The sequence below is a fragment of the Neoarius graeffei genome, chromosome 1, assembly GCF_027579695.1.
Source record: "Neoarius graeffei isolate fNeoGra1 chromosome 1, fNeoGra1.pri, whole genome shotgun sequence".
Lineage (NCBI taxonomy): Eukaryota > Metazoa > Chordata > Actinopteri > Siluriformes > Ariidae > Neoarius > Neoarius graeffei.
In genome coordinates this window covers 47401499-47421360 of record NC_083569.1, presented here as the reverse complement: position 1 = coordinate 47421360, position 19862 = coordinate 47401499, and positions in this window count along the sequence as shown.

Genomic DNA, 19862 nt, shown 5'->3' with positions numbered 1-19862 from the left:
CAGGAAAGGCCTAGTCTTTGAGGAGCAAAGAAGGGCAGAGGAGCTCCAGTTTGCCAACAAATGGATGAGAAAATTATTGCAATGTTTAAAAACAATGTTCCTCAAAGAAAGATAGGAAGGGATTTGTATATTTCACCCTCTATGGTGCATGATATCATTAAACAATTCAAGGAATCTGGAGGAATTTTTGTATGTAAAGGGCAAGGGCACAAGCCTAAGCTGAACACCCATGATCTCTGATCCCTCAGACAGCACTGCATCAAGAACTGTCATTCATCTATAGCTGATATAACCACAGGGGCTCGGGATTACTTTGGCAAACTTTTGTCAAGCTCAATACAGAGTTACAGCCACAAATACCAGTTAAAACTTTACTATGCAGAAAGGAAGCCTTATGTTAACTATGTCCAGAAGCGCTGTAGACTTCTCTGGGCTTGGAGACATCTGAGATGGACCATCACCCAGTGGAAATGTGTATCGTGGTCAGACGAATCAATATTCCAGGTCTTTTTTTTGTAAGAAATGGACACCGTGTGCTCTAGACCAAAAGTGAAAAGGACCATCCAGACTATTACACGTCATAGTTTAAAACAAGTCCAAAAGCCAGGTTCTGTCATGGTATGGGGTTGTGTCAGTGCCCTTGGCAAAGGTAGCTTGCACTTCTGTGATGGCAACATTAATGGAGAAAAGTGCACAGATTTTGGAGCAACACATGCTGCCTTTAAGACGACATCTTTTTGAGGGATGCCCATGCATATTTCAACGAGACAATGCAAAAGCACATTACAAAGGCACAGCTGTGGAAGAAGAGGGTGCCTGTCCCCTCTGTCCCCAACAGAGAATATGTGGTGAATTTTGAAGCAAAAAATATGACAACGACAACCCCATACTCTTGTACACCTTAAGACCTGTTTGCAGGAAGAATGGGACAAAATAACACCTGAAACGTTTCATCACTTGGTGTGTTCAGTCCCTAAAAATCCTTTAAGTGTTGTGAGAAGGAATGGAACCATTATAAAGTGGTAAATGCTTTACTATCCTAACTTTTTTTAAATGTGTTGCAAGAATCAGAATTGAAACAAGTGTTTATTTTGGAGAAAAATAATCATGAGGTAAAACATCAAATAATATGCTGTGTGTTGTTTTGAGTGCAATACAGGTCAAAGGTTCTTTACAAATCATTGTTTTCAGTTTTAATTTCAATTTCAATTTTTTCTGATTTGGGGTTGTAATATTTGATGCACCAGACATTTAGCTTATAGCCGGACAGCTGCATAAGCACAATTACTTGTTAAAGATTTTGTGGTGCTTTTGAGTTTAGGTGTTAAATAAGTACATACTAACCTTGAAATAGGCTTAGGGCTTAAAAACTGATGAAGACTTGTGAGAGCAGGAGGCACATATATACAGTGCTCAGCGTAAATGAGTACACCCCCTTTGAAAAGTAACATTTTAAACAATATCTCAATGAGCACAAACAATTTCCAAAATGTTGACAAGACAAAGTTTAATATAACATCTGTTTAACTTATAATGTGAAAGTAAGGTCTCATCTCATCTCATTATCTCTAGCCGCTTTATCCTGTTCTACAGGGTCGCAGGCAAGCTGGAGCCTATCCCAGCTGACTACGGGCGAAAGGCGGGGTACACCCTGGACAAGTCGCCAGGTTATCACAGGGCTGACACATAGACACAGACAACCATTCACACTCACATTCACACCTACGGTCAATTTAGAGTCACCAGTTAACCTAACCTGCATGTCTTTGGACTGTGGGGGAAACCGGCGCACCCGGAGGAAACCCACACGGACATGGGGAGAACATGCAAACTCCGCACAGAAAGGCCCTCGCCGGCCATGGGGCTCGAACCCAGACCTTCTTGCTGTGAGGTGACAGTGCTAACCACTACACCACCGTGCCGCGACACAAGACCTGAGAAAGAAAAATAATTTCTTTACACCACAAAGGTGAAGGCTACAAGAAGATCAGCAAAGCTTTACTTATCAGTCAGAATACTGTAGCAAAAGTGGTACAAAAATTTAAGAAAGATGGAACTGCAACCAAGTCACAGAGACATCCAGGTGATCCACGGAAGTTAACACCTCAACAGGAGCGTCTTCTGATGAGAAGGGTTGAAGAAAATTGGCATGCAAGTTCACTGCAGTTATCTAAAGAAGTAGAAAGCCAAACTGGGGTGACTATTTCCCGTGACACAATATGGCGTACACTGCAGAGGAATGGCATGCATGGATGCTGTCCACGAAAGAAGCCTCTCCTAAAGCCCAGGCACAAAAAAGCCCGCTGAGAGTTTGCCAGGGCCCATGCTGACAAAGATGAAGACTACTGGGACTCTATACTCTGGAGTGATGAGACCAAGATAAATGTTTTTGGAACTGATGGCTTCAAAACTGTATGGCATTGCAAACATGAGGAATGCAAAGAAAAATGCATGGTGCCTACAGTGAAACATGGTGGTGGCAGTGTCCCTATGTGGGGCTGCATAAGTGCTGCTGGTGTTGGGGAGCTGCATTTCACTGATGGCATCATGAATTCACAGATGTATTGCTCTATACTGAAAGAGAAGATGCTACCATCACTCCGTACCCTTAGTCGTTGTGCACTTTTCCAACATGACTAAACACACATCTAAGGCCACTGCTGGATTTCTGAAGAAGAACACAGTGAAAGTGATTCAGTGGCCAAGTATCCCTAGGCTGACACTTGCACGACTTTTGGCCACGATTTTGTCGTGGCAAGTCATGCCATTTTGGGGCACGAACTGGGAGGCTCCCGCACTGTTCACGACTAGTTCACGCATAGTTCACGACGAGTTCACGAATGCGTGCCCGTCCACATTCACGAACTGGCACGACGAGTTCACGCATAGTTTGCGCATAGTTTACGCACTTCCCGCATTGGCACGACGAGTTTGCGCAATTCGGACGGTGTCGTGCTGACTTGGGCACGCCTGTGTCATGCACAACCTCATCCTCATCAGATACCCACACGCAATTTCAGAAGTGGACCGCGAAGATCCGGACACACATGATCTGATCCCTGGTGGATGGAGGACTGACCGACACCTGCAGGGGCTGCTGACTCTAACCAGCCATCATACCCAGAAGGATGCAAAGGATCAGCGAGACTACCTGTCACATTACTACATGTCCCCTGCTGGTGCTGTCCCTTGGCAAGAAAGAATGGTAGTAGCTTCATGAGCTGCATCCACAGTTGTTCCATTTTTGAAATAAAAGAAACGAAACTCCCCCCCCCCAAAAAAAGTCATGAAGGAATAGAAAATAAAAGACATTAAAGGCGTCACGCAGTGGCGATAAAAGTCGCATTATTCTGCACCAGAATGCTTTCGAGATTCGAAATAAATTGACCGTCGATTTTTCAAAAGCTTCCCACGGTTGTAATCGGTCCTTATTTGATCATGCCCATCACTTGAAATTTTCCGCGTTCGCAGCGCCCCCTCTCGGTCAATGGAACAGCTGCGTGACGTCATACCAGTAACCACTCGGTGCAGTTGCAATGACGGACACACCAGAAAATAGGAGCGATGCTGAGGAAATTAGCTTTGATTTTACCGATACAGAAGAAGAAAATGGCCCACAAGTAGAGATTTTGACAGCTGAATGTCCTGGTGGTATCCAGCCTTACAGATTTGAACCTGAGCGCTCATCTTCAAAAGAAAATGAGGACAGTTCTGACGACGACAGAAACGAAGACGAGAATGAAGACCGGCGACTTGAAGACTTGTTTTGGTTGGTTTCTCTGACTAAATCACTACTTGTGTGTATTTTTAAAGACCATTTTCACTTGAATTAGAATGCTGTGTGATTTAATCTATGATTTATGTGTAATACTGATAGCTGTAGGGGGTGAAAGTATAGCTAGAAAGATTGAATTCTAGCAACTTGACAGCTTGCAATCTCGCGAAATGCAGTGGGCCTTCTGATACAGTAGACCCCTTGATATTCCAGTTTTCATCATTTTCCTTTTATTGCGGTTGATTTTAACTTGATATTCAGTACGTTATAGGCTGGGAGTATTGAGCTTTGTATTGTATTGTTTAGTAAACGTACAATCGTCAGTAATAAGTGATAATTATTAGTTAAAGGCAGCTCTGTGGCATAAATCTTTCAATTAATCAGTCATCCATTTGCTAAAATTATGTGCCACATATGTTATCAAGACAACACTTCATGTGACAAAGAAAGATATGACAAATACATAAGTGTATGAAAATCATTTTGTACAATTAATGATTGATACAGAGAAACACTTAAAACATGTGTGTGGCAGCGGGGGCGTGGTCAAGCGCCGGTCTGTGACAGGAGGGCAGAGCCAGGGAAGGTGAGTGGCAGAAATCACTACACCTGACAGTAATTAACCTGTGTTTTGTGTGTTTTCCCAGTAACCGCACCCTATTTAAGGAGGCAGAGCTCATCCCGGGACAAGAACAGTGTGTGTGTTTCGCTATCAGATTAAAACTGGCGGTTATACTGAAAAGTCTGGCAATAAAAAGCCTACTTGCATCTGAAGCGTTGTCCTGCCGTCCTCTGTGCTCCACCCACACTTCAGAGAGCTCTACAGTGGTGCCAAAACCCGGGACAAGGTGGAGCACCAACCTCGCAGCCCCATGGAATCCTCCCCGTTCGCGGACCTGGTCCACGCCCTCGCCACGGCTCAGCGAAGCCAGCACCAGGCGCTCGTCACGCTCCGAAAGGAGCAAGAGCGGTGCTTCGAAGCCCTGGTGCTGGCCCAGCAGGAAGATCGCGAGGCGTTCCGGCATCTCCTCGCGTCGGCGGGGTCCATCAGCGCCCCGGCCTCGGGCCCGTCTCCCCTCACCGTGACCAAGATGGGCCCGCAGGACGACCCCGAGGCGTTTCTCACATTATTCGAGCAGGTCGCCGAAGCCTCGGGGTGGCCGATGGAGCAGCGCGCGGCGCGCCTCCTCCCCCTCCTGACGGGAGAGGCGCAGCTGGCCGCGCTATAACTCCCCGCCGGCTGGCCTACGCGGACATTCGCCGCGTTGATGGGGAGTTATAGCGCGGCCAGCTGCGCCTCTCCCGTCAGGAGGGGGAGGAGGCGCGCCGCGCGCTGCTCCATCGGCCACCCCGAGGCTTCGGCGACCTGCTCGAATAATGTGAGAAACGCCTCGGGGTCGTCCTGCGGGCCCATCTTGGTCACGGTGAGGGGAGACGGGCCCACGGCCGGGGCGCTGGTGGACCCCGCCGACGCGAGGAGATGCCGGAACGCCTCGCGATCTTCCTGCTGGGCCAGCACCAGGGCTTCGAAGCACCGCTCTTGCTCCTTTCGGAGCGTGACGAGCGCCTGGTGCTGGCTTCGCTGAGCCGTGGCGAGGGCGTGGACCAGGTCCGCGAACGGGGAGGATTCCATGGGGCTGCGAGGTTGGTGCTCCACCTTGTCCCGGGTTTTGGCACCACTGTAGAGCTCTCTGAAGTGTGGGTGGAGCACAGAGGACGGCAGGACAACACTTCAGATGCAAATAGGCTTTTTATTGCCAGACTTTTCAGTATAACCGCCAGTTTTAATCTGATAGCGAAACACACACACTGTTCTTGTCCCGGGATGAGCTCTGTCTCCTTAAATAGGGCGCGCTGACTGGGAAAACACACAAAACACAGGTTAATTACTGTCAGGTGTAGTGATTTCTGCCACTCACCTTCCCTGGCTCCGCCCTCCTGTCACAGACCGGCGCTTGACCACGCCCCCGCTGCCACAATGTGTTTTTAAAAAAATATTTTTTTTCTATCAATACCTAGCCATGACCTTGAAATCAGATCCATTGATAACAACAGTCACAAATAGTGTTCAGTGTTCGTTGTTACAGCCAAACACAATACACCGATTAGGCATTTTGTATCACAGAATATTAATACATCATTTCATAGTGTTTTGAGTGTTCAAAACTATCCACAAACTGAATAAATCCACAAAATCCGCAATGTAAACAACTCTGGTAAACGCACGCTATAGAGAAAACATGGGGACAGGCCAGCATCACCCAAGGGAGGTTACTGGTATGACGTCACACACAAGTTGACCTAGTTAACGGCTGGCTGCCTAAATTTGGCTGTGCGCGTCAACTTTAAATGCTTGTAGCGGGCGCATCGTGACACTGAGATCGCGGGAAACCGAGGGGCTTGAATAACCCACCAAACCCGACATTTTGACACATGATATAGCCTGATTGCTGAAATTACCGCACGACGCCTTTAAAGAAAAAAGCAAGAAAAAAAATTGTGAATGGCGAGAAGTGTCCGGGAAGCCCTATATATACCCCCGCACCGACGCGAGCACCACTGTCGCGCAGTAGTCGTGAACTGCTCGTGAACTCGTCGTGAACTGCTCGTGCCATGCGCAAACTGTTAGTGAAGTGCGTAAACTAGTCGTGAACTGCTTGTGCCATCAATGCATGACCGTGTCAGTGGGAAGGCACGGCCACGCTGCGACGCGCACCAGTTCGTGAACATATCGTGAACTACTCCTGAACTCGACGTGAGCTGTTCGTGAACTATTCATGGCAGTTCGTGACAGTCGTGGCATGGTGCGCACTTCCACGCACTGGCACGCATCCTCCCGCATCGTCCCGACGAGTTCACGACGAGATCACGAACAGTTTGCGCATAGTTCACGACCCGGTCGCGAAATTTTGTCGTGACCAAAATTTTGAACATTTCAAAATTCTCGTCCCGACATGGCACGCAGTCACGACGGGTTTACGCACACTTCACGCCAGTTTACGACTAGTTTGCGCACTGGCACGACTCGAGTCGTGCCAATGCGTGCCACGGAATCGTGCAAGTGTCAGCCTAGCCTATGTCTCCTGATCTGAACCCAATCGAACACCTATGGGGAATTCTGTAGAGTCAAGTTGAGCATCACTCTCCATCCAGCATCCAGCCACTAAAAGAGGTCATTGTTGAAGAATGGAAAAAGATTGATGTTGCAAAATGTCGCCAACTTGTTCATTCCATGCCTAGAAGACTTGGTGCTGTCATTAAAAATCATGGAGGCCATACAAAGTACTAGATGTAGTAGTTTTTGTTGTGGGGTGTACTCATTTTTGCACCAGCCTAATTTGAATAAAACTGAAAAATGTGTAATCTAAGTTATATTATTAACCTTACTTTCCCGTTATAAGTTAAGCAGATGTTATATTGAACTTTGTCTTGTCAACATTTTGGAAATTGTTTGTGTTCATTGAGATATTGTTTAAAATGTTACTTTTCAAAGGGGGTGGACTCATTTATGCTGAGCACTGTACATTTGCAGAGGCACAATTAGTATGTGTGTGTGTGTGTGTGTGTGTGTGTGTGTGTGTGTGTGTGTTGGGAGAAATAATGCTTAAATGTATTCCTTTGTTCTCTAGGGCAGTGTGATATTAAACTCTGTACAAACCCAAATATCAGGAAAGTTCATCCTCTTTCTATCTTCCACCACTTGACCTTTTCAGCAGAGACGAGGCATGATATGTCTCAGTCAGCCCTCACAGAGCAGCCCTCTGAAGACCCCCTGTGTTTGTGAATGTGTATATTTGAATAGGTATTCACAGATATGGAGTATATCATCAAAGCACTGAACCAGAAATAACCAGATCTATAATACTCTTGGAAAAGAACACGTAATGAAAACAAATGATGAAAATGGCCTCCGTAATAAGTGTGGGAGGGAGATTGTGTTTTCTCTAATTAGATTAAATGACTATAGGCAGTTGGCACACTAGCAGGAAAGATAAAGGTGAAAAGAATGGTTAAAGTCTCAGAAACAACTGAATAGCAAACAGTGAACCAGCTTACCTGTGCTTAAGTTACACTTACAGGTAGAAAAAACAAAAATACACAATCTTGTAATTGATACTTGTGTCAAAAGTCAAGTCAAAGTCCCTCTCATGCCAGAATCTGGTCTTCCCAGGTAGTCTCCCGTCCCAGTACTAACCAGGTCTTTGAGGCACATGGGCGCGGCTCCGATCTCTGTTTCCATAGCCCTTGGCCTCTTGCCTATACAGCTAGGGTTACAGTGGGGGCCTAGTCCTCTGGTAACTGCAAGAGTTTGACTTCCCCACTCACATCTGTATTGCAGCGTGCCTTGTCAGACGGTAGTAGGTACCATTTTTATGATGGTCTTTGGTATGACCGACTGTGAGTAGAACTCCCGGTCGAGAGGCAGACACGCTAACCACAAGGCCAACTCACAGTCGATACACGTGCAAATGTGTAAAAATATCCAAAGTTTTAAAATGGGCATCTGTCCATGATGCATGACACCAATCCACCATTTTCTTCATTTTCTCTATGAGAAAGGAATTTTCATTCTCAGGCACTTTTGATAAGCTAAATTCATAGAAAATCTTTGTGCCTATGTCTATATGATTAAAATATCTATAGGGTGGCATGGTGGTTTATAGGGCAGCATAGTGGTGTAGTAGTTAGCACTGTTCCCTTACAGCAAGAAGGTTCTGGGTTTGAGCCCAGCGGCCAACAGGGACCTTTCTGTGTGGAGTTTGCATGTTCTCTCTGTGTCTGCGTGGGTTTCCTCCGGGTGCTCCGTTTTCCCCCACAGTCCAAAGACATGTGGTTAGGTTAACATGGGGCAAGCATGGCCTGAAGTGCCCTTGAGCAAGGCATCTAACCTCCAACTGCTCCCTAGGTGCTGTAGCATAACTGCCCACTGCTCTGGGTATGTGTGTGTGCTCATAGCTCGCATGTGTGGGTTCACTGCTTCAGATGGGTTAAATGCAGAAGAAGAATTTCACTGTGCTTAAGTCTGTGTTTGAGTGTACATGTGACAAATAAAGGGTTGTTGTTCTAAAATTGTTTCCTTAAGCCCCTGAGTTATTAAACTGGCTTAAGTAATGTTTTACAAGGGCTCATTTGGGTTCTGGACAAGCTTCATTACCTAGTTATCATTGTATGGGTTTTAAAGATTCTTTTGGAAAGCATATTGTTAAACGAAGACACTTTGCTTTACTCATGCAGACACACAGATCTGTTTTTGTTGATCTAAATTAATTAAAATTCTCCAATACATCCTGTAGTAATTATAATGCATTCATTCATCTTCATTAACTATCCAGGTCATGCTGGATCCAAGATTTATTCCGTGAATACTGGGTGCAAGACAGAAACCCAATATGGACAGGATGCCACATGCACACACAGTTAAGGGGGTCATTTCACCGAGAAATCTTCCCGGAAGACCGAGCTGCGATCTCAGAGCGTGGCTTGGTCACCGCAGGTCGTACGCAGTCGACAGTTGACCGAGGGTTGGTCACGCCTTGGTCTTCCGTGGTTGTACGTGGTCGAGGAATGGTCTCCCCGACACATACTCCTTTTCCACCAAATCAGTTCCAGGGCTGGTTCGGGGCCAGTGCTGGTGCTGGTTCACAACTTGTTCAACTTGCGAGCCAGCTGAGAACCAGTTTGCTTTTCCATAGCTTGGGGTGCTAAGGGGAGCCATGTCATTATGTCACTGTATATGTCAGTTACATCGCTGCGTTTGCATAAACCTTGGCACGAACATTGAAGCAACAACAACACGGAGAAGAAGAAGCAGCAACAACAACAATAATGGATGACTTCGCATTTGTACAGCTACTGCTTCTCGTCGCTTAAAAATGGCGACCTTTCGCGGTCTTGCTATTGTTGTCGGTCTTAACAACTCCGCCCCCCCGCTGACGTAAGCGGTTCTTTCCTCTGGCCCAGCAAAGAGCTGGTGCTAGCCTGGAACCATTTTTTTCTGGCCCCAGAGCCAGTTCTTTGTCAGTGGAAACAGAAAACCCGGTTCCAAACTAAGCACTGGCCCCGAACCAGCCCTGGAACTGCTTTGGTGGAAAAGGGGCAAACAAGATCGTAGCTCGGTTTTTTGACATGTCAAAAAATTGAGCCTCGACCTAAAAGTCGCACAGAGAGTGTCGAAAGAGTGAACAAGGTCGAGGAAAGGACGCATTGGTCGAGAGACAATCAAGGCTAGAACGGGGATGAGCGATGCTCAGTCTTCTCGAGCGAGAACTGATTGCGTGCATTGTTGTGCTGCTCGGCCCGTCCTCGACATTCACTCGATCCGTGCGATCTAGCTTCACTCTTCTGCTATCAAGCCTTGATCCACGCAACCTGTCCCAGACCTTCCCTAGACCTGTACGCTCCCTATTCTTCCCATGGGCACGATTGGATTCTAAATAGGATTAAGGTGCGACCTTTTTCAACCAATAAAGATCAACCATTGCTTAAGTTGCGACCTACCTTCGCCTAATCCTATTAAAGCTACGCGTACTGAATGTCATATAAATAGGGCGCATTAACCCTTTGATGCAAAACATATGCACACCCCTTCTAATGCACAACATGGGTCAAAAATGACCCGCATTCATTTTCCAGGTTATTTCATGCTGACTGAGTTTTTCTTTGCTCTATCTTTTGAAATCAATTTATTTTATGATTGGACATTCCAAGTATTCTTTAAATATCTTGTTTTTAATTACCACAAATCATTAATTTAATTGGGGCGTCACAGTGGTGTAGTGGTTAGCGCTGTCGCCTCACAGCAAGAAGGTCCGGGTTCGAGCCCTGTGGCCGGCGAGGGCCTTTCTGTGTGGAGTTTGCATGTTCTCCTCGTGTCCATGTGGGTTTCCTCCGGGTGCTCCGGTTTCCCCCACAATCCAAAGACATGCAGGTTAGGTTAACTGGTGACTCTAAATTGACCGTAGGTGTGAATGGTTGTTTCTGTCTATGTGTCAGGCCTGTGATGACCTGGCGACTTGTCCAGGGTGTACCCCGCCTTTCGCCCGTAGTCAGCTGAGATAGGCTCCAGCTTGCCTGCGACCCTGTAGGACAGGATAAAGTGGCTAGAGATAATGAGATGAGATTAATTTAATTTTTTCCTTTCCTACTTTATGAACAAAAATACTTTTTATATTACTCCACATGGGTCATCCAAGTGTGATTTAAAATTAAATGTCTTAATACTATAATAATAATTTGTTTCAAGTAATTACTTTAGCAGTGAATGGGGCCAGTTATTTATTTATTAACTATGTAGTTAGCTAAGCCAACTACAATAAAATTAGCTAACTAAAGTAGAATATGTCAACAGCTCGGTAGCTAATAGTAATTACTTGTAACTTTCTGACGAGTAATCTACTCACTCTCAAGGTAACCTAAACATAATCAATTTTTTTCTAAGGTAATGTTAGAACAATTGAAAAACATTACTTGCATGTATGAGATGGGCAAAGGGCGCTGTGCTGAGCTGTGAAATGTCTGACACAAGCACAATTCACAGTTCCCACCAAACGCTGGAGTAAATGCATGCAAGTCGTTTCTGACCCATGTGTGTAAACTTGATGTAGAATTACAAAAGCTGTGCTTATTCATAATTTAAGAAAGGAGAAATAAAAATGATGATTTGTGCTAAACAAAAACAAGATATTTACTGCATATTTGGAAAAGTAAATGACAAAATGAATTTATTTCAAAAGTATATCATAGAAACACTCAGCCATGCATGAAATAACCTGGAAAATGAATGCAGGTCGTTTTTGACCCATGTTGTGCATTAGAAGGGTAGTGATACAAAAAGGGTTTTTATTCAAAAAGTAAGAAAGGAAAAAATAAAATAAGGATGTATGACGATCAAAAACAAGTTAATTAAGGAATACCTTGAATACTGAATGATGGAATTAATTTATTGCAAAGATATAGAAGATAAAAACTCAGCCAGGTCACTTTTGACCCATGTTTTGCATCAAAGGGTTAAGCATAACCAGAGAGTCTTGCTGCAGTTGCAGGGCATGGTGCTCAGGGGTGAAAGTAAGCCGGTTCTGGCTGGTCCAGCATACCACTAAAAGATTTGGCCATACTGGAAAGAAAAATATACTGTCCCTGAAAAAAAAAAATTTAAAAACTAAAAAAAAAAATTAAGCTTAACCAGATCTTGTGCTATAACGTGGTAATAGCTGGTAATCAACGTGTTTTAGCAGACAGATGTTAGTTGCAAAGTCTCCCAAATAAAAAGGCATATAAAGAAACATATTAATGTTTCATGATAGACTATTTAAAAATTACTTTGATCAGAATTCGTAAATCGAGTGGAAGTTGGGGCAAAGATTCTAGATTACTGTCTGATTGGAGCGAGCAGAGTAACCAGGCTACCAATGCATGGCACGCACACTGAGAACACACACACTTACTGTAGAACGCACGCACTTTCTCAAACGTTCAAGGCTCTTTGGAATTTATTTTAAGTGTTTTACCTAAAAACTTTCACTTTTCTGTTCTCTTACACTGTTCTGTGTCCAATGTCCAAAAACGTTAGTTTTCAACTGTTCAGCTAAAAAAAAAAGTTATTAAAACGATTGTGTTGTTGAAATTATGTGTTTGCAATTTATTTATAATCAAAAACTGATACAGGTGGATGAAAGAGTGATAGTGTGATAAAAAGTACTATACTAGTACTACTGAGTGATAAGAAGTCCTAGTGAATGCTTGATAAGTAGACAATAATAAATAATTAGGTGTATTTTCCGCTATGACTCAAAATAATAGTACCGGCAAGAAATAAAAGTTACTTTCACCCCTGACGGTGCTGTAATAACATAGCATGATGCAGAGCGATTGGGTCCATGTTTTCCCTTTGGAGGCTGGTCAAAAACTGATGGTCGGCCACTGATCGCCGGGCCTTTTTATACGGTCGCAGTGGGTCGCTCGCAAATCCGGGCAACCGTGACAAATTTGCGCGTAGCTCAGGCGAGAATCTGTCTAGAAAAGATTGAGAATTGAGCGTACAGAGCGAGGCTAAATCGTATTGATCGAGGGTACGTTGCAACTCGTATGTAGCTAGATAGGCCAAGATTGAGCCTTGATCGGCCGAGGTCGCGCACTTGCGAGGATAGATCACCAAGAGATCAACGCTATGTCGCAGATTGGTCGAACAGAATGAGCTTTGGTTGTGTTAAGATCGCATCAGATCGAGTCAGAGCATTTTTTAAGGATTTTCCACTAGGAGACCAACTGGTCTGGGCAATACAATCACAGGCCCCAGAGTCCATGCGGCTGCACCGCTGCGGCATATTCTGTGATGCAAAATGGTTCACCAATCACCATACAGACAAACACACTACAGTGACTACACAGCTATCAAGAGCAATTACCAAGCACAAATGTTATGTCAAAGACTTTCAAAGTTACACAGTAATGACATCGGATTCTGACATCAGCCATCTCAGTAACCAAATTTTAGTTTTGTTTTTCTTAACCAACATGATCTTGTGTGTATATCTTATAACATAGATCTTCATTTTCCTTGTTAAATGTATACTTACATGGTACTTGGTTAATTAATTGCAACTGATTGAACCAAATGATAAGACCTAACTTGGTTTAAAATTTGGTCTCCCAGTGAAGCTGGTTTGGCATTGACTAGGAGACCAAATCTGGCCACTGGGAGACCATTTGGTCTCCCAGTAACTATGTTAAAAAATGCTCTGGATCGAGTGGATAGACGCAAGTAGAGCGTATGTAAAGCGTCTACAGAGCGTATAGGACGCAGGTAGAGCATACACATTGAAGGTTGAATGAGATAACATCGAACATGGAGCGTACACAGAAAATAATGGGTTTAGGTCGCACGGATTTTGCCCGTGACTACGGGAAAACATAGCTGCAATCATAGTTGTGTGTGGTCGCATGCGATTTTTCCAGATTGTACTCAGTGAAATGAGCCCCTAAGTGCTTTTGTAGTTAATATGCTTCCTGGCATGTTTTTAGGAGCTTGGAGGAAACTGGAGAACCTGGAGAAAACCCATACAGATGGGAGAAGATCTTAGCATAAGAGGATAGAAATTGTCATTCCTCTATGCTTCTTCACAGAGTCCTTTAAGTACATTTTATTTGTGAGTCTGAAGAGCTTCAGTCTGAAAATTACACCGAAGAGGACAAGTAGACCTATAACATAACAAATCAAGGATTTTATTTTTCAGTAAAAGCATTAAGTACTCCTTCAGGAGTTGATGCTTTCTGGCAGAAAGGAATGTGCTGCTTCATTTATGTCTTCATTTTCTTTTTTCTTTCACTTCTTGCTCTCATACTTTTTTTTCTTTTCAAAGACTTAACTAATGGAAGCTGTGTATGTACTGGAAGGTCAGATGGATGAGACGTGCGACAATGTACAACAAAGGAAAATTCAAAAAGGTCTGTTTTCAAGAAGGGTTTTTTTTACATCACTTTCTGGCCTCAAAAATGAATGTAAGGAGAACAAAAGGTAAAACACTCAGAGCAAGGCAAAGAAAAAAAATCTACAGCATAGTTGGTTTGAAGTAATTTATGGTGCCCATTGGAAGGTTCAGTGAGATGCCATTATTATTTATTTGCAGGAAGAATGGTACAAAATAACATACAGTGCTCGGGAATTTTAAAAATGACGAACATAATGTCTTCAAGCAGACAGATGGAGTGGAGGTTTTCTGTTTTTATTAAAAGCAATATAGCAGACAAGCAAAACAGCTAGGCAGTAGTCAGAAATGGGTGAAGTAGGTGAATGCTCGAAACACTAATCATGACAGGCAGATAACAATGGCTTGGAATCTACTTATTCATAATGTTGAAGGGAGACTTCACAAAAGTCCTTTGGTAGTCAGCTGCTGATTGGAGGTCACATGATGAGGTTGTGGCCTGAGGATCATGGGAGTCTCAAAATTATACAGATACCAGGTCACTCGACAGCTGTTTAAACTAGAGACAACAATTCCCCTGGGGGAAATTGTGAGAGTGATGCAGTGCGCGTAGCAGTCACAGTTGCAGGAGCTGAGCTGTACCGTGTGAATGTGACAATGTTGTGACGTTCGCGAATGAACCGATTCTTTTGAACGGCTCCTAGGCATGAACGATGAGAATCGAGTCTTGAGCTGGGGGAGCCGTTCTTTCTGTCGTTCTTTTTCTGTACTGTGTTTCAGATGAAAAAGCTCCTCCTTTACTCCTCCTCCCTTCACTGAGTTAGGGAAAGGTTATGGTGAGGGCACAGTGGTGCTTATTTGTCTGATATGCAAATGTAGCTATCAGACAAATAGGCACCAATGTGACATCAGGGAGTGGGAGGTGGTCGTCAGAGTGCGGCCCGTTGTGGTCATGCTGCTTGCACGTGCGCTCTCCAGAAAAAAAAAAAAAACCTGCATGGCTCTGTTTCAGAGTAGTTAATTGGAGAATTGGAGGGTTGGGGGAGGGATGGCACCAGTTGTGCACGCTGTCTTCACGTGTACCCAAAAAAAACGTGTGAGAGCCAGTGGGAGAGACCGTCAGTTCAGTTGCAATCGGAGTGAGGAGGAGAACAGATGTGGATTTGGAAATGAGTCAGAGGAAAAGGAGCAGTGTGTGGGCGCACTTCACCCGTGAGCCGAACAATAAAGCAAAATGCAACATTTGCCAGAAAAGCATTTCTTTCAAGTCGGGGTCAACAAACAATCTGCACAGGCATTTAAAAACACAGCACCCAACTGTGCAAGTCACAGAGGTGCGCACAGAGCCAACTGAAATAAAATATTTCTATAAAAAATATTTCTATAAAATATTCTTGCATTCTTGATAACTATGTTCTTGAGTGGGTTCTTTTTTTTTTTTTTACAGAAAAGCCGTTCTGCATGGACATTCATTGAAGCCCTCATTGTTTTTAAATGGTTATTTATGAGCATTTAGGGGTTACAATAATGTAAGTCTAGGTTGCTTTATATAAAAGGTATGTCCAGAAATATTGATGTCACTGTCTAAGCAGAGGGATCTGGCTTCTTTAGATGCTGTCTTCTTAAAACTGAATAAATATTTAAAAAGAGCCAAATGAGCCAGTCTTTTGAACGGCTCTTTTCAAAGAACGGATCACAAAGATGCGGATCCCATCAAAGAGCCATAAATCCCATCTCTAGAATGTGAGACTTGTCATGAAGCTACAAGGCTGCGTCTCTCTGAGAGGGAGCAGCCCCTCCCTCCTGTGTGTGTGTGTGTGTGTGTGTGTGTGTGTGTGTGTGTGTGTGTGTGTGTGAGAGCGAGCAGCCCCTCCCCTACCCACGCGCTCAGAGCAGAGACACAGAGAGGCACACAGAAAGTGAAGGATTTTCTCAGAGTACTCCCTCAAAACAACGGGGATTTTCACGAAAACGGAAGGAGATATTCAAAAAATGCTTTGACATTGAGCGCCACAAGGCTCTCCTGGACACATTGATGTAATTTTTTTGTCTCTAGTATAAAAAGTGAGGAGACTAGAGCGAGTTAAATACAAGTGACTTTTCAGATTTTGCAGTAAAAGCGCTGCCTCGTTTATAATGGGAGTCTATGGGGAAGCGCGCCTGTCCTCTCCTTACTTTCAGGCTTCTCATTCAAAAACTGTAAATCTTATCGGTTAGGTAGACACATTGTGTGAATCAGGACAAGTGTGACTACAACGTTTGAGAAAATTATGTGTGTAGAGTGAAAATTGTGGCTGAAAACACATTGTAAAGAGAAAGTTTGAGCTTTTTTTTCAAGCTGCCTACACTCTAAATTCCTGAGCCTCACTGGTGTGTAACGCAATAGACACCCATTATAAAGCCTGAATTTCTCCAGGTGTGATCATGGTGTTTGAGCTGGGACTGATCCAAAAGTATAGACCCTAGCAAAAAAGTTGAATGCCAGATCCACAGAGGAGAAGTTTCTCTACGTTTTAAAGTTTGAATCATGTCTCTAGGTGAAAGCATGCCAGAGCAGCGGATGTTTGAAAAACATTGAAAAAGTGCGTTGTTTTTCAATTAATTCCATAGAAATGAATGGGAAATTTTGGGTGATTTTTTTTGCGACTATGTCGCGAAAAAAATCACAGAATGATGAACAAAGTAATAGCACACCGAGTCCGACGAGCCGCACGTTTTGAAATATTGCTTGTCTGTGTGCGATGTACGGTTATTATTACGAATCAAAATTTGTACGGAAGATGAAAAATTCCTAGGTACTTCTTCTCTAATAATAAGAAGAAACACACAGAAGAACAATAGTTATGCGTGCCTAGGCACTACATCACTAATAACAGCTTTTAGTAATACTTTCACTAAGGGCCAAAATTCATGAATCATTTTATATATATGCTTAAGTTGGTAATGATTCCTTGTAAGCATGTTGATTAAGGAAGGAAACTATTGAAAAAAATCTACTTCAGACCTTTGACTTTCACTTGCTGTGAGCTTGACCCTGTTTGGATCAAGTCCAAAATCTAATCAGTTCATCTGCTGATTACATGATCGAGCCATATAAAATCCTACAAACATTCAACCACTTCTTCTTGAGATTACGCTAACAAGAATCTTGGACAGACATACAGTACCAGACGAAAGTTTGGACACACCTAATTCAATGGCTTTTATTTATATTTATTAATTAAAAGACACTTCATGTCTTAAAGTAATGATGGATGTCATTTCTTTTTACTTAGTTGAGTGGTTCTTGACATAACATGGATTACTACAGTTGTGGAATAGGGCTATTTACTGTATTTTTATTATTAATTTGTGCTAACAGTGCTGGCGCAAATTGTTACTCTCACTCAGGATCTTTCTACTTTATTATTCTCATTATTATCCTCCAAATGTTTTTAGGACTCTATTTCTCCCTCAGTTTTCAACCAATCATCACCAAATTTCACAGGCAGAATACCTCTGGGCTGAATGAAGTCAAGGCTGCCAAGTCTTATGCACCGAGAGTGAGACACACACTTTTGGTCACCTTCACACACTCTCACGTCATACTTCCAATTTCACACGCTGAAAATCTATTTTTTTTAATCTGGTCTTCAAAACATCAGGCAGTGCGTTCCCACTCCCGTAGAGTAGGTGGCGGCGGCGCACCTAGCAGCTAAGATCAGAAGTGGTAGTATTCGATGCACCCATTTGAGGAAGAAGACTCCAGAACTCCATCCTCTTTGACTCCAGTCGCAGACGAAACGTTCTCTGAAAGTATCCGAGAAGTATCCCCATCAGGTTTGTAAGTTATGCACTGCACGCGTATTTGTTGTTTATGCTGTCAAACTTGAGATAAGGTGGTCGTTTTTAGCTTAGTGTTCTTACTTTGTCTATTTATTTTTAGTGCCATGTCTAGAGAGCTAAACTGCCGTTGCTACTGCCTATTTCTCCAGCTAACATCACAGAATGGCCTTGGCCACGTTACATTTACTTTTATTTATAATGATTGATAAACTAGCTCTTCATTTATGCCTTTGTTTGAAGCCATGCTACAAAAATAAAGTAAGAGGCTAAATGCAAAACCTTAAAAAAAACATTGACAGCAGGATTTGTATTATGTACAGTACATACATTTTACATACATTGCCAGAGAGCAAGATTCAGAATAAGAAAAACGTATCCCCCAGGAAAATGCATGTTGTTGTGACTAAGTAGGTTTATGACAAAAACATGACTATTTGAATTCTTTCAGAAAGGTAAGATGTCCCGAAAGGGGAAACCAATTGCCGGACAAAAGAGGGGCATTCTTTTTTTTTATCTTACTGACCAACCCAGCCAAAAAAGGCAAACGGACACAGAGCAGCAACAACAGATAGGGAAGACAGGACAGAGAGTACAACAGCAAAGAGAAGAGCAGAAAGAAGATTTGGAGACAGCAGAGCAAGAAACAGCAGAACAGCAGACAGCAGAGCAGGAAACAGCAGAGCAGCAGAGCAAGAAACAGCAGAGCAGCAGACAGCAGAGCAAGAAACAGCAGAGCAGGAAACAGCAGAGCAGCAGACAGCAGAGCAGGAAACAGAAGAGCAGCAGACAGCAGAGCAAGAAACAGCAGAGCAGGAAACAGCAGAGCAGCAGACAGCAGAGCAAGAAACAGCAGAGGCGTCATCCCTCCCAGGCCAGCAGCCCAGACATGGCCCAAAGAATCGGGCTTTATGTGGAGCAGCATCTTACCGCTGCTGTTTTAAAAATGAATGGACCACTATGTGGCCATTCATAACTAAAGGCAGCCTGAATACACACTACTGGTGCTCAGTATGCCGGGTTGAGAACACCTGTTGCCACCAGGGTGTGGCTGATGTGGTGCGCCACATTAAAACTAAAAGCCACCAGGACAAGCAAAGAGCCCTACAGTCCACTGTCTCAATAACAAATTATGCTGTGTCTGCTCCCCTTGTTGGGGGGATGTCTGAACAAGAGGTATGATATGTGTCATGGTCTTGTGTCCTGTGTCATGGTTCAAGATTTTTCTTTTTTTCTGGTGCCTCTTTAAACCTAACTGTTATTCTAGGAGTGCTAATAGAATAGAATATGTTTTTATTGTTATTGTCATGGGTTCAACAAAATTTCTTCTCTTACAGACAAGGAGGGCTGAAGTGAAACTGACTGCCACATTAATTCAGCACAACATTCCCCTTGCTTTTGCTGATCACCTGGCACAGACACTGCGGGAGTGCTTCAAAGACTCCAAAACAGTACAAGACTACAAGTGTGCTCGGACTAAATCGTCATGTATCGTGAATGGCGCATTGGCCCCATATTTCATGGATGAGCTGGTGAAAAAAATGAAAATGGCACCTTACACACTAATTACCAGTGGCTCTAATGATACAGGTATTTCCCAAACTGTTGGCTCTGATAATTCTCCTCCATTCTAATCTTTTAAGCTTTACCTTTTAAATATCTATACACTATGAAGATGCAAGCCTTTTATGCTTTCATGTTGTTATTACAGGATCAGAGAAGATGAACCCACTAACTGTCCGTATATTTCTGGGAAGCAAAGTTGTCCATCGGTTTCTTGGGATGTGCACCACCAGTGGCACAACATGTGGGACAGCGGTCATCTTTGCAAAAATAAATGC